Genomic DNA, 16,094 nt, shown 5'->3' with positions numbered 1-16,094 from the left:
AGGGGCAGAAAAATAAGCGCCGGTCCTCATGTTTAAGTGCCTGAGCTCCGCACCGGAAACAATGAGCACAAAATTAAACACTGGTGCAGAGGAAACATGTTTGTCAAAAGTGAAAACTGTGTCCGTCACTCAGTCACTTAAATCAACCCCTACCCCCCCACCCCCGTTGCCAGCAGCAATCACAAATTAAGCACCGGTTCCTCCTTCCTCTGCCAAAAGGGTTGCTCCAGCACACCTTTGACTTTGAGAGGAAGCATTCAATGTGCAGCTCTCGTGGAAGGATTTTCAGAGCCCAGACCGGTTGCTATACTGTTGTATGTGCACTCCCTTTGGCCTTGCAACAAGACCATTATTTAGGCCTTTTACTGCAGTCTGTCTCCCTTCTGTTCCAATTGTTCTTGTGTCATTGGCTCTCGCCTCCTACCATTACCACAGCGGTGCTGGAGCAGGTTTCAGAGTGTGGGAGCTGCAATCATTGATATATCATTGAACTCATAGAGATTGTGAACAATCTAAGCATCACACAAAGAGCAACTATAGAAGATTAGCCGTTCCCATCCAGCAAGAGAATGGTAAGGGGTGGTATGTAACTGGTGGTGCTTTTTGGAGCACATTAAAAAATAACTAAAGCATGGTCTGGTAGCACAACGTAATGTACGGACAGCTCGTTCGCCACTGAAATGGACACTAAGGGGTTTACGTACAAGCCCCTTGTGACAGCGGTGCGTCACTTTTTAAATTGGAAAAAGTGACGCACCCGCCGCGCCAGGGGCTTGTATATAAATCTCTAAATTTGAAAAGACATACAGTTTTAATGATAAAACTATGTGGTGCATATATAAAATTTTTAAATATATATATATATATATATATATATATATATATATATATATATATAATGCTTGTTAATGATAATGTGTGGAAAATGGCTGTCTGTGAAGATTTGTTATGTGTGCAACGCCAAATGAAGTGTCTTGAATTGTCTTCAGCCATAAACAGTTACATGACAATCAAATAATAGCCTGCTGTTTTTTATGGTATATTATACAGTGATGATGGTTCTGTTATTGTAATGATGTAACTAATTGCACATTAAAGTTGATTACAATTCTGATTCTGATCATGATTTGTTCTGATCTTATTAAAACATTGCATTCCATTGCTCCTCAGAAATTACAAAAAAAATGTATGTTTTTCTAACTGCTAGCATATTTTGAAAAATGTGTACAGCTCATTTATAGGAATTTAAATGCTGTTGTGCAGTAGGAAAAATGACAACTTACAGCTTTTCTTTTCCCACCAGCAAGATTGATACAGTTCATTTTATGAAATCTTCTCACTTTGCAGCCAGGGAAAGAAAAGTAAACACCAACTTCTGTTTTAAAAGAATCAGCAAAAATGTGTCAGAAGACATAGCCTGAAGTTTGACCTCTGTCTCTGAAAGCTTGCAAAAGGTGACAAGATAAAAACAAAATGTAAAAGTATCTTTAGTTTTCCTTCACCTTCAGATCTCCAGCACCCCGCATCTCTCTTCCAGCTCCCTGGATCGCTGTATCTGCAAAATGCCTCTTCAACTACACAGAGCAAATTTTACTTTGTGCAGCACCGGTGTTTAATTTGTGCTTGTTGTTTCCGGTGCTGAGCACCGGCACTTATTTTTCAGGGCCAGGGCTTATTCTTCTGCCTAAAGCATTTGCTGCGAGCAAAAGACACATATGGGAAAGACGAGGAAGGGAAAACCGAAAAAGCATCACAATGGGAGATAGCAGAAAGCTGCAAGAGTGAGCTGAAGGGGCAGAGAGTGGCTGTAAATGGATTGAAGAGGCCGAGATGGCTTCAGGATTACGCTGCCTCAGTATTCCATGTTCCCACATTTAATTGCAACCGCCGTGTGTTTAAGAGGAGGGCTTTGGGCACTGGCACGTTTTTAATTACAAATTAAGCACTGTGCAGCACCAAGCAGAAATAAACAGATATTTATTTCGTAGCAGACGCAAATAAGAAGGCTGAAGCTGGCCATTTCAGAGGCGTTGTTAGTAAAATACGGTTTGCATGACTTTGACTACTGAAAGAGAAAAAAATGAAAAATGTCAGCAGGGGGTAACATTGCCTGCGTTAATTGATTCAGAAGATGGCCAAAATATTACCTTTAATGAAATGTGAATTATAATCGAGGGACGTAGAAATAGTGACGCAGTTGAGCGAGATGGGCTCTCATCAGAATTTCATAAATTCTTCAGGCTGGAGCTTATTGGTAACCAGGGGGAGGTATACATATTTCAGATACCTTTCAGCTGTAATATTTATGAAATAAAGCCAAAATTAATTTAAGCAGCTGTCAGAGATCTATTTCTTTTTTTGAGTACAAATGTTAACTTTCTTCCTAAAATCTTAATTATTCGGTTAAATAAATTATCCATTTGTTTGTGAAAGAAGAACAATGGCCATTTGTTGAGCGACTGCCTTCCGTCTTCAGGATGGATGATGAAAGGGCATTTAATAGAGTAGACTGGGATGCTCCTCAGCAATATTTAAATGTAGATTCCCTTTAGGATTTATAAAATTGAGTTGTTCATTGTGTTCTTGGCCCACGGCAAATATTCTTTGTTAAAATTTTAATAATATGAGGCTGACCAGGGTAGCCATAATCCCCATCACTCTTTCCATCTACAAAGAACCATTTGCTGGACACAGCGATGAAATACGATGTGCTTTGATTGGCTGTTGTAAGAAACTGGGTTGTAATAGTTGTGAAGTATGTGAGTCCTTCACCAGTAATACGTTTACAACTGTATTTTTAATATTGGGAACCAAGTACCCCACCGTAGCACTTGCCTCGCTCAATGACGCGGAGCAGACAAAGGCCTACTCAGCAGAGGTGGTGAAGGCCGCAACCCCGGTTCTCTGATGCACAACACTTAATACATTATTTTCTTTAAAAAGGAAAAGCATTTTTATTACAAACACTATGAAACACTGTGCATTAAATTACGCATGCATATATACATTCAAGTAGATTGAAGTAACTTTGGTGATATCCTCATATAACATTTCACACCCGTGAATCTTAAACCCAATAATTCCAGTATGCCCCACCTCTGCCACATGCAACATTATAATATAAGGGAGTGTCATTATATATACAGCAGGTCTATTGACTTTATCAGGGGGTCACTACATTAATAACAATGACAACATGCTGTGATTCGCCACTGTTTCAACATTACAACCAATGAGGAGAATAAACATTATCAGATGTATTCATTTTAATGACATACACACACTGTCAATGACTTAACACATTTTAAAAATGAGAAACGTGTGTCAGAATATTTCTTTACTTTATACAGGGGACATAATGCAGCCTTAGGACCAACCACAAGGGGTCCTCACATTATAGAGGCCAAGAGCGAAGGTTCCAGTTCTGGGAGTGCTTAAAGCAAGGGTAAAACTGTTCCAGGTTGTTAGACCTGACAGCCTTAGGGTGGTCACCTCTAACTTTTTGCCTGCCTCCCTCCACTTTTTTTTACACTGTTTTTGCTGGTTTCAAGACTCTGCGCACTTTACCACTGCTAACCACTGCTAAAGTGCATATGCTCTCTCCCTTAAAACATGGTAACATTGGTTCATACCCAATTGGCATATTGGATATACTTGTGAGCCCCTAGTACAGCGCACTACATGTGCCCAGGGCGTTTACATTGAATGCTACTAGGGGGTCTGCAGCACTGATTGTGCCACCCACACAAGAAGCCCCTTAACCATGTCTCAGGTCTGCCCTTGCAAGGCCTGTGTGTGCAGTTCCACTGCCACTTCGACTTGGAATTTAAAAGTACTTGCCAAGCCTGAAACCTCCACTTTTTCTACATATAAGTCACCCCTAAGGTAGGCCCTAAGTAACCCTTAGGACAGGGTGCTATGTAGGTAAAAGGCAGGACATGTAACTGTGTATTTTATATGTTCTGGTAGTGTAAAACTCCTAAATTTGTTGTCCACTGCTGTGAGACTTGCTCCCTTCATAGGCTAACATTAGGGCTGCCCTCATATACTGTTTGAGTGGTAGATTCTGATCAGAAAGGGGAAGACAGGTCATATTTAGTACGACCAGAATGGTAATACAAAATCCTGCTGACTAGTGAGGTTGGATTTTATATTACTATTTTAGAAATGCCACTTTTAGAAAGTGAGAATTTCTCTGCACTTAAAATCCTTCTGTGCCTTACAGCCCGTCTCCAATCCACGTCTGGGCTGGTTGACAGCTCCTTTGTGCATTTCACTATGACAAACCCCAAACACAGGATGCTCAGTCACACTTGCACACATCTGCATACTGAATGGGTCTTCCTGGGCTGGGAGGGTGGAGGGCCTGACACTTACATTTCAAAGGACAGTGGCCTGCCCCCACACAAAGGACTGCCACACCCCCTACTGGGACCCTGGCAGACAGGGTTGTACTGAAATGGGACCTTGTGCACTTCAAAACCACTCTTTGAAGTCTCCCCCACTTCAAAGGCACTTTTGGGTATATAAACTGGGTCTCTGACCCCACCAACTCAGACACTTCCTGGGACAGACACTCTGAATCAGATCCTGGAACCTGCCAAGGGGTGCTGCCTGGCTGCCCAAAGGACTCACTTGGACTGCTTTGTTGTGAAAAACTGCTGCCGTGCTGTTGCCCTGCTGCCTTGCTGGCCTCTGGCTCTGCTGAGAAGTGCTCTCCAAGAGCTTGGATTGAGTTTCTGAATTCTCAGGGCCAAAAAGACTTCATCTCTTCAAAGGAACTCCTTGTGCAGCGAAAATCGACTCCCAGCCTGCCAGAATCGACACACAGCCTGCCTAGCGGTGAAAGAATCACCGCATTCCGACCCTGAATTATGCAGCCCGGCTCCCCGAGTGGAGATCGATGCAGCGTCAGCGTTGCAACTGGACCTTTGACGCACAGCCCACATGATCGACACATCGCCGAGCCAGAATGATGCAGCCCGTCTTCCTGGGGGAGGAATCGATGCATCACCTGCTGTGACACAGAAACTCAGACGCATTGTGCACCGGATTGACACAGCACCTGTGACTTTGTCCGGCACACCCAGGATTTCCATGCATAACTTATACTCCCCGGGACCTCCAGTCGCTCTTCCACTAACAATCAGACAGTGTCCATGAAGGGCAGCCCGGAGGTCACATACAATGAACAAGTGAACAAGAATTGGTGACACTGAGTGTGAGAGCCATGGCTGCTGTGTCCTGCTCATTGTTTGCAGAACGTGCCAGGAGTGGCCCTGGCTGTCTACACCTGTAGGAATGTGACCTTTAACAGCTGCTAAGGCCTTCTGGCTCTGCTGCACACACATGGACGCCCTTAGGGCAATGAAGACATGTCATTGAGTAACATTCAAGGATGCAGGATGCAGGATTCAGGATGCCTTCCAAGCCTGCTTCCCGATAAAGCACTGTATTGTCCTCAAGGTGCCTTGCAGTAAATGCAAGGCGCTAGGCGAGTCAACAGCACTCAGATCCCACAGGGAGGTGACTTGTGAAGTGGGTGAAACAAACACACTCATGTCCTCAGCCATCTGCAAAAAGAGCCACAATCACCCCCAAGCCTCTGAGTCACGGGCTCGTGTTTCATTGTGGTTCAACTTGGGAGGCCTAACTTTGCTGTCAGGCTAACCAGGGGCTGTCAAACGCAGCAGAGCTCTGAGTATAGTAGGTTACCAATACAGAAGCATGACACAAGGAAAACACACTTCTACGTGCGCAACACGTTCCATTGTGTACATCACACGTTTACTTGTTATTACTAAAAGTCATTTAAGAACCACCTTTATAGAGCCTGTAGTCATTCTCCCACAAGGTAATCTGAAGAAAGGAGAAACACATTAAGCATATTAACAAGCACATTATCCATTCACGATTTACCACTAATATATTTTAGTGGTTTTGATACTGAGTGTGCTGTGGGTCTTGGAAGAGAATTGAAAGCTGGTTGTTATAATGCATGTTATTATGAGACACGTGACGTAGTCACAGGACAAAGGGCCGGCTTCGTGGCTTACTGCAAGGATGGGGCTGTCATGCATTGCTCAGTCATGCATTGCTCAGTCATGCATTGCTCAGTCGTGCATTGCTCAGTCATGCATTGCTCAGTCATGCATTGCTCAGTCGTGCATTGCTCATTCATGCATTGCTCAGTGATGCATTGCTCAGTCGTGCATTGCTCAGTCGTGCATTGCTCAGTCATGCATTGCTCAGTCATGCATTGCTCAGTCGTGCATTGCTCAGTCATGCATTGCTCAGTCATACATTGCTCAGTCATGCATTGCTCAGTCATGCTCAGTCATGCATTGCTCAGTCATGCATTGCTCAAGGTGGGCTGCTAAGAACAACTATGTTATGCTTAAAATAGTGCAGATTTATGTCGGAGCAAATAACATGTTATAATATTGCCAAATGAGTTGCATTCAGTCTATTTCAGGAAGAATGGACGATGAATTTGGAATCAGACCTGTCACTTGCCAGTCATACATCCCACCAGGTATCTTAGCCCTCTAAGCTCAGTTTTTGAGAGCTGTGCACGAGTGCAGCCTCTAACAAGAATATGTTGCAACATCCTGAGGAGTAAACTGTAAGCATACCTTTGGCCAACAAGTGGGCAAGAGTGCCTAGGGCCAACATTTTGAAATAACTTGATGAAAACTTGTTTAATGTGATTTGTACTAAATTCAGCTCAACCAGCTTGTTACTTCATTTCTTTCAAAACCCCCTAGTCCAGTGGTACCCAACCTTTTGACTTCTGTGTCCCCCTACTTTATGAATACTGGAACCTAGGGACCCCCGCTGAATCATTACTGGAATCCAGGGACCCCCTACTAAGTCATTACTGTAAGCTGTGGACCTAGGGGGTGATTCCGACCCTGGCGGTAAAAACCGCCAGGGCCGGGGTCCGCGGGAGCACCGCCAACAGGCTGGCGGTGCTCCTTTGGGCATTCTGACCGCGGCGGTACAGCCGCGGCCAGAAACGGAAAGTCGGCGGTGTACCGCCGACTTTCCGCTGTCCAGGGGAATCCTCCATGGCGGCGCAGCTTGCTGCGCCGCCATGGGGATTCTGACCCCCATACCGCCATCCTGTTCCTGGCGGTTTCGGCCGCCAGGAACAGGATGGCGGTATGGCGTGTCGTGGGGCCCCCGTAAGAGAGCCCCACTTAGAATAACAGTGTCTGCTTAGCAGACACTGAAATTCGCGACGGGTACTACTGCACCCGTCGCACCCCTTCCACTCCGCCGGCTCCATTCGGATCCGGCTTCCTCGTGGAAGGGTGTTTCCCGCTGGGCTGGCGGGCGGCCTGTTGGCGGTCGCCCGCCAGCCCAGCGGGAAACCCAGAATAACCGCGGTGGTCTTTTGACCGCGCAGCGGTATTCTGGCGGTTCCCGTTTGGCTGCCGGCACCCGCCGCCCGCCGCCAGCCAAACTCGGAATCACCCCCCTAATCTGTTAATATTATTTCATTTTCTAAGCAGACGCGAACCCCCTGAGGAGGCTTAGTGGACCCCCAAGGCTCCCCGGACCACAGGTTGGGACCCACTGGCCTATAAAGTTCTGTGTAAGTAGTCTATAGGCATTCTAAAATCCACACACTCATGTTTGTTCTAGTAGTATTGGGTTTGTTCAATATGTTTACAATGCAAAGTTTGTCACTATTTTGTTGTATTGGCTCTGAGGATAAATTTGCTCCTAATTGTTTGAAGTATTAGCTCAGCCTCAATTGTTTGTTATTCTAATATGTGTAATTATTGTTCTTTTAGAGTTTATGACTGTAAAGTCACCTGCATTAAACTGCTCATGATATGTTTTTGCAACAAATAACTACATTCATAGAGATATGTTTGTGTTCCCACTACAAACTCGTTTATTCAACATATCAGTGACCATACTACTTTTTATTTTATTTTTTTACACAAAATACCATAATTTAGACAGTTTAGAAAGAGCAAGACTATTGCATTTTTATTACAAAATTAAAAGAGTAGAAATGTGAGGTTCCCTTCTTGAATCCCACTAACGTAAGTTGTTTCAATAAATGTGGAAGAGTACGTGGGAGACTTACAAAGAACATACATTTGGGTGACATGAACTTCCCCTGAGATTTATGAAAAGTGGCACTGCACCTAGCACCCCCCCAAGGGGCCCCGTAATTAGAATACTGTGCACCATGTCGGTAGTCAGGGGGAACTAGCGTCATCATTTTGTACGCTATTCCGGCGCTTTGCAGGACTAGTGTCAAAAATGTTGACGCTAATTCTGCAGAGCACCCAGAGGCCCATTGAACAACATGGAGCCTCTTTTTAACGCCTGCACTTAGCAGGCATTAAAGAATGCTGATAGAAATGTCGCAAAGGAATTTCTCAGATTCCTTCACGCCATTTTTACAGCCCCCCTAATGCCGAAACGCCCCCACTTGCATACCTTATGCCTGGTGCAGGCATAATGTGGCGCAAGGGGTTACAAACTTTGTAAATATGGCACAGCGTTTTTGCCCTTCCAACGTCACATTAGCATTAAAAAAATGCTGCTAATGTGGCGTTGGAATGGCGCTAGGCCACCATAACTCTGGCCTTCATGTTTTAAACATTGTCTTAAAATCAAATTGTAGCCTAACTATTAACTCCGATATTATTGTGAAGTTAAGTATACAGGCAAATAAAGGGTTACTAGTCTTTAATCTACATCTATATACCTTGATGAAACACAAGGTACACACACACATATATATATATATATATATATATATATATATATATATATATATATATATAAAACTGCACATGTAGTTTGCTCCAAATTACAAGCTTTTTATTCTTAGCATAAATGCACTAATTTTGTCACATAAAGTTGAAATTTTCTTTTCAGACTCCATTAATCTCTATATTTCAGTTCTGTCTTCTGTAAAAACATCCACAGTCCACTAAATGTCATGCCATTTTAATATAAATGCTTTATTACAGCTCCATGTGGGCAGATATTGCCTCACATTCCCATGCACGTCTTCATATACTCATGTGTTACTCTAGAAACCCTTTGTTTTTATAAATCTTTTTATTAAACAACGAAACAGCCATTGTGCAATATAGCAGACTGTAATAAAAGTCCCATCATTGATCTATTACTCAGAGATCAATCATAGCTAGTATCAAATTTCCAGGGTCTAACATGTCGGTCATGTACTCCCCGTCGCATAGTCAGTTACGGCTTAATCCAACACCCCCCATCCCCTTGCCCACACCCAGCCCACCACAGGTCACACCGTACATCTGTAAGCCCCCCTTCCTCCCCAGATTTGCTCCCACTTCTTGGGGCAACCCCTGCTGTCATAGATTACTTTTCAGCACTGCAGCACCAGTCCAGATCCGTCTCCCACCCAGGGATACTTGGCGGAGATTCAGCACCCCACGCTCACGCTATGTTGCGTTTGGCTACTATTGCAACTATGGCCAACCACAATGCTTGGTGTTTCGGCCAATGTTCCTCCCCGCCACCTTAAGCAGAAGCAGCTTGGGGTCCAACGGGACCTCTTTCCCCAACACCCGGACCACTACCCCCGCAATCCCTTCCCAATATCTCTGTATGACTGGACATGTCCATAGAATGTGACAGAAGGTACCCTCCATCCCGCATCGCAACAGGCAATGCGAGGTCTGTGTCCTGCCCATCTTGTGCAGTACCACCCTGGAATAATATGTCCTGTGTAGGATCCGCAATTGGATCAGTTTGAGTCGTGCTTTGACCGCCACAACCCGAGAACCCTGCGTCGCCTCCACCCAGTCCTCGTCGTCCAGTGCTCCCAAGTCTGCCTCCCATTTGGTGCGTAGGGCAGTCATCATGTAAGGGGAATTATTCAGCAATTTCTTGTACAATAGGGAGATGGCCTTTGCCACCAGAGGCTCCGTCAAACGGCGGTCCTCCGGGGGGGGCGCTTCAGGCAATTGCTCATGCTCCAGGACGTATCGACCCTGCGCATGTCGAAGCTGCAAGTATCTGAACCGCTCTGTGCCCGCCATAGCATATTCTTGCTGAAGGACTTCAAATGTTACGAGTGCCTGGCCTCTCCAGACATCCCCCAGGTGCTCAATCCCCAGCATAGACCACCCGCGGAACCTGCCAAGGATCTTCAGGTCCCCCAGTAGACCACTACACCACAGTGGGGTCTGAGCCGTCAAGGTAGTTCCCCAACCAAGGAAGCGGGTGGCATCACATCACCCGCTCGATTCCCCCCTGCCCATCAACTGTCTGTCCACCCAGAATGCCGGGTCCCACTGGTCAGCAAAGGCCCAGTCGTTAACAGTCACCAGTTGTGTCGTCCAGTAGTAACGAAGAGGGTCTGGAATAGCCAGCCCCCCTTCATACACCCCGAATTTCAGTTTCATCAATGCCACACGGGAACAGCCGCCGTCCCAGAGCAGCAGTCTGATGTCACGATCCAAAAGGTGGAACACCTACACCAGAACCCTATAAAGGGGGTACTGAAAAACATATAGTAGGCGGGGCAGAGTCATCATCTTGTAGAGGGCCGCTCTTCCCATGAGAGAGACATGCAGCGCCCTCCAGTGGGCCACATCCCTACGGAATCTGTTGAGCAGAGGCTGCAGGTTTTACCGGAGAAAACGCTCCTGATTCCTGGTCACATATATCCCCAAGTATTTAAAATCGTCCATTGAGATCTGTACTTCACAACCTGGGAGCAAGGTGGGGGTGGGCCTCAGCCAGAGGGAACACCAACAATTTGGCCCAATTGATGCGAAACCCAGAATGGTCCCCGAATGTGTGAAGGATCTGCATGATCCTATCAATGGACAATCGATATAGCAGTCTGATCCAGGCCAGAAATCGTGGGCCCACTCCGAACCTCCTAAGGACTGCAAAAATATAAGGCCATTCCACGCTATCGAAGGCCATTTTAGCATCGAGGGACAGCAGCACTGCCTGCTTACTGTTCTGATGCTCCGTCATGTGCAGAACCCCATAGAGTCTCCTAAAGTTCAGGCGCGTGGATTTGGATGGCATAAAGCCCAATTGATCCGGATGGATTAACCTGGTAATAATTGCGCATAGTCTGGCTGCCAGTACTTTCGCCAGGACCTTGACCTCCGCATTGAGAAGGGAGATGGGCCTATAGGAGGTGCACATCTCCCGGGGTTTATCCCTCTTCTGGATCAATACGATAGTCGCGTCCTGCTGATCTGGCGGCAATACTCCCACCTCCCTTGCCTCCTGAAACATGGCCGGTATATGTTTTACTACCTTGCTCCCCAGACACTTGAACAACTCCATTGGGAGTCCATTTGGTCCTGCCGCTTTATCCTACTGGAGCCCCGCAATGCCTCAGCAACCTCCCCCTCTGACAGCTCAGCATCCACCTCGTTTCTTTCCTCCACCGAGAGCTCCGGGAGCGGAATGTCCCGCAGGAGGTCCAAACAGTACGCCGCAGTCATCCGAGGCACCGAGGCATAAACCTCCTTATACTACGTGGCGAAGGCCTCCGCTATGGTCTCACTGGTCCCACATAGGGCGCCTTCTCAGACTTTACCTCCCTGACCCAGAATCGCTCATGGTCCCTCCTGTCCAACCAGGCCAGCAGTTTATTGGCTTGGTCACCCATATCATATAGTCGATGCTGAGTCGCCAGTGCATGTGCCAGATCATGCTGTTCAGCCAAGGCGCGCAGCTCATAACGCTTAAGTCGTAGCTGGTGCTGCAGACAGCCCTCCTGCCTCTCTGTCCGCCACACAGCGGGCCTCAAGAGCCACTATTTCCCACTCAAGGCTTGCGGCTTGCATGTTCGTTCCTTTTTCCTGTCACCACTCGAGTCTTGCACGTGGCCCTAGAAAAACTTGATAGGTCAAGATTCCTCCTTGCCAGGTTTCCTATGGGCACAGGCTGCATTTCATTGGCTCTTTCTCCAGGCGCCATGTTGGATGGTGTTATGAATTTATTTTTCAGTACAAAGCGCCACTTCCTGTGTGTCAAGTAGTCAACAGTGCTACTATCTTAGTGTTTCTTAGGTCTGGCGTTAGCCTAGATATTTAGAATTTACTAGAAGTGTATGTATAATCTACTTACATAAAGAGGCGTTCAGCCACCTCCCCTCATAAATTTGTCTGTTAAGGTGTCATTCATATTTTGCCTCCGCCCACTGCAGCATACAGCAAGTGTCACTGGGTCAGCCTACTTCAGCCTCTGGCTAAGTTCACTCTGAGTGACTGAATGTAGCACTTTCACAAGGAGCACACAAGTTACCTTCAATGTAAGTGTTTTTATTTTTACTTTATTATTACATTAGGCCGAGCATAGCAGCGCGAGAGCGCTGCTTCTCCATCATGCTGTTATATGTTTGTGGGCTTTAGCCACACCCCTCTCATGCCCATCACTTTCATTTGTTCCCATGCCTTCATTTAAAAAATCCCTCGATGTCATTGGTAAATGCTTTACATTTGTCCCGCCTTCCGCCTTGAGGCTGTTTCGTTGCACCTTGCAGACTCACCCAGCTACACGATTATTCCACAATCAGCGATAAACTTTACTGTGTGCGCATTCCTTTTTTCTTTTGTTTCCCCCCTTCAAGTTCCATGGCGGCCGTGGCACTTTGAAGTTTCAGATAGCCTGAACTCGATCGGCCGTATTGGAGCGCTTTGCATCACAGAACGCGCATCACATTGTAAATGCAAGCAGACGCACAGGTGTAAGTATTGTGTACTTATAAGCAGTGCTTTAAATGGGCCGGTACTCTCCGGTACTGAGTACCGGCACTTTTTTATTTCTATTACAGAGTACCCGCACTTCTACTTTTCCATTTAAAGCACTGCTTATAAGGGCACTATTTCTTTCCTCACCGCCACCGGCTCCATCTCCTAATCCCCAAACCCCGATACACATTCTGTGTTCTAATGCTTTGGTAACGTGTCAAAGTTTTTAAAGGAAAATATTTGTATTGGCCGGATTTACCTATGCCTGATACAAGGAATGTTTTAAGCATAATCATCAATGCAAAATCGACACGAAGATATTGGAGCGCTTTCCATGAGCACCGCCAGTTACACCACATTCATTTTTCAGGCACGAGGAGATATGCACACAATCACATGGTGTAAAGCCGACGCCAAGATTCAAACCTGGTTCCCCACTTCCAAAGCCAGCAGCTCTTGCCGTAACATACATACCAGAGCCCTGGTGAGCGACTAGTGTGTGCTCGTGCTGAAACTGCTTTGGGTATCTTTGTTTGCCAAGGCACAACCACATCTTAAATAATTCATGCACCTTATCGACCTGGTTTTCTGTTACGTGGTCGCCAGCTCGGGCCGTATCACCACATCCTCTCCCTATTCGCTGCATTCTCAACAGCAAGCACTTACTCACTGAGGAGCTATCCTGGCAGCCACTATCTCTCGCCTTCATCTTCCATCACTTAAAATGGCTTTCCAGTTAGCATGTGTGGCGGGAACTAAAGCAGCAAGGCTTTTGTTGCTTTGAAAAGGACTTGCAACTGGTCAGACCCTGGATGGCCTGCAAGCCTCACCCCACATTTATACTCCCCTGATATATTTTGTTGTTCTGCAACATTTTTGAAAATGTCAGCACAACAAAATGATGCTCATTTAGTGTACAAACACAGAAATATTTTCTGAATCATGGCCCATTTAAACAATATAGGTATGCCACATGGAAAGTAAGGCATTGGACGTTTTTACCATCTATGTGCCTCATTGTTTATTTCTTTTGTTTTTCTGCATAAAAACGCTTTGTTGCTCACGTGCTGTGGAAATATCCTCAATCATGGGAAACTCATAGGGTTGCACGTCTATGTAGCAGTGGAACATCATAATAAATTTAATTGCTTTGCCGTTTATGTTCAAATGGGTTCAACTCTTGCATTCTGGATTCACAGTACCAGACCACAAGTGGTTATTTTTTAGGTTGAGCATAGCTGCACGTAAGTGCTGCTTTTCCGACATGTTATATATTCTGTGGGCTTTAGTCGCACCCATTCCTTTCATTCATTCCTGGGCATGCATTTAAAAAATCCCTCACTTTTGTTGGTAAATGCTTTACGTTTGTCCCGCTGTGAGGCTGTTTTGTTACGCCTTGCAGACTGACCTTGTTACATGTATGAATGCACGATCGGCAATAAAATTTACTGCGCGTGCACTCCTTTTTAGGGTCGAGCCTGTGAGTGCATGCGCTTGTGCATGCGTCTCGCATGCGAGACGCTCTTGTGTTCGTAAAGGGCTTGGAGCCCGCCTGCCGCTCACTATTTGTTGGCTTCCCATCAGTCACCTTTACAGCCTCCTTAATTGGCCTGGTCCGATGTAATGTAATTTCCGGTCACTTCTGTGGCGCACCGACTAAGTACAGATTAATTCAAGTTGATTCTGTGCCCCTCCGCTTCTCTCGGCATGATTGAGGTACTATTTCTCACCTACACCGGCTGCAGGATCTTCCCTTATTTTTGCTTGGAGTTCATAAGTTGGCACTTTTAAAAAGGGCACGCAAAGGTGTGCCTAAAATGTACGCATTGCCCGTTTTTCTTTTATTACTCTGTGCTACTTTTTCCGTGCTCAGGCTTTCTTTAAAGAGGGCTGTAATTCTTATGGTAAAGAGTGTGATTTTTGGAGGTAGCGCACTTTTTATTTTTTCAGCACGGTGCCCCCTTCACAGCCCCCGCTTCAGCTGTGCACCTAACTTTTATCTACACGGCGCATGCTTTCAGCTCTGCCTGGTTTAAATAGCATTTTAGCTACAGAAAATGGATTCAGGTAGCTACTGTCATGCCTAACTGCCTCCTGTAAGGTTACTCCAAGCATTAGAGGTGCTGCCTTGAATGTTGCAACAGCAGGGTGTGCAAAGCTGCCCACATTTACATGACATGGTTGTTTGTTTACATTGAGGGTCCAATGTACGTGTCTGTTGTAGGATCTTTAAGAGAAGGGGTGGCAGGAACTCCCCTTCTGGTTCTTCGCCTGTACTCCTCAGGGTTCTGAGCCAGAGAAGCTGATGTGGGTCTTAATATTCCAAACAGATGGGCCTGGCGACGGGGGTCATCAGACGATGAAGAGGTTGAGAGGGCAGCAGGGGGTGCAGCCCCTCACTGCACTATTTGAAATTATTACATCTGATGGAATTTTACGCATTTAAAAAAGTTTTGCTTAAGGAAATGTTTAAATGCCCCACATGGGTCTCTACTCGGCACCGCACACACATGCAAATTGTTCCGTCCCACGGAAGGTGCTGGTCAGGTAGTAGCACCGTCTGTGGGAAATGTGTCAGTACGTACATCCCCCGGGTCTTTCGCTGCTTGTTTTTCTCACCATCTCTTATTTCTCTGTTAATTTTTCCCTTTCTTTTCACACTTCTTTCATTATTTTTTCCTCTTTATCTTTCATTCGCTAGCTTCCTTCCCTTTTTTCTTTTGTCTCACATGTTTGCTCTATTTCTTCTCTTAGTTGTATTTTCATTTTCTCGTTCTTTCTATATCTTTTTTATTTTATTTCTTTGCGACCCCTTCTCTTTTTTCTTTGTCTGTTGTATTCCTTTCGCTTCTCTTTCTCTGCCCCATCTGTTTTCTCTCCTGAGGCCTATTTATCAATGAAGCAACAGGTGCAGTGGCACTGGGGCCTAGAGACCTACGGACCTCACTCCACTCTAATTACTGCTGTATTTTCCTACTGAAATTGCAGTCAACCATTTTCCTTTCTCACTCCAGGGCCCATGACACCGTTACTACGCCACTTCCCCTCTCCATCTTTACTCCCGACTCCCTCTTTCCTATCACCCTCCAATTCGTTCCAAATGATATTTTTGTTATGGTGTTTTGAGCATTACACTTCTAATGCCAAAAGTTTATTCTGATAAAAGTTTATATGATAACTGTATATGTTTTAAGATAGATGAGGAAGGTAAATGGAAGTGCTTTAGTTAAATGCTGGGCCTCTGGAATTATATGGCAGGAAAAGACGAAATTATGAGGCAGGGTTGACCAAATTATGTGGCAAGAAAATCCAGTTATAAATTTACAATGCCAATAGCTCTAACTCAAGAAAATGAGA

The sequence above is a fragment of the Pleurodeles waltl genome, chromosome 9 (assembly GCF_031143425.1).
Source record: "Pleurodeles waltl isolate 20211129_DDA chromosome 9, aPleWal1.hap1.20221129, whole genome shotgun sequence".
Taxonomy (NCBI): domain Eukaryota; kingdom Metazoa; phylum Chordata; class Amphibia; order Caudata; family Salamandridae; genus Pleurodeles; species Pleurodeles waltl.
The sequence above is the reverse complement of the archived record's forward strand: the minus strand, read 5'-3'. Positions refer to the sequence as shown.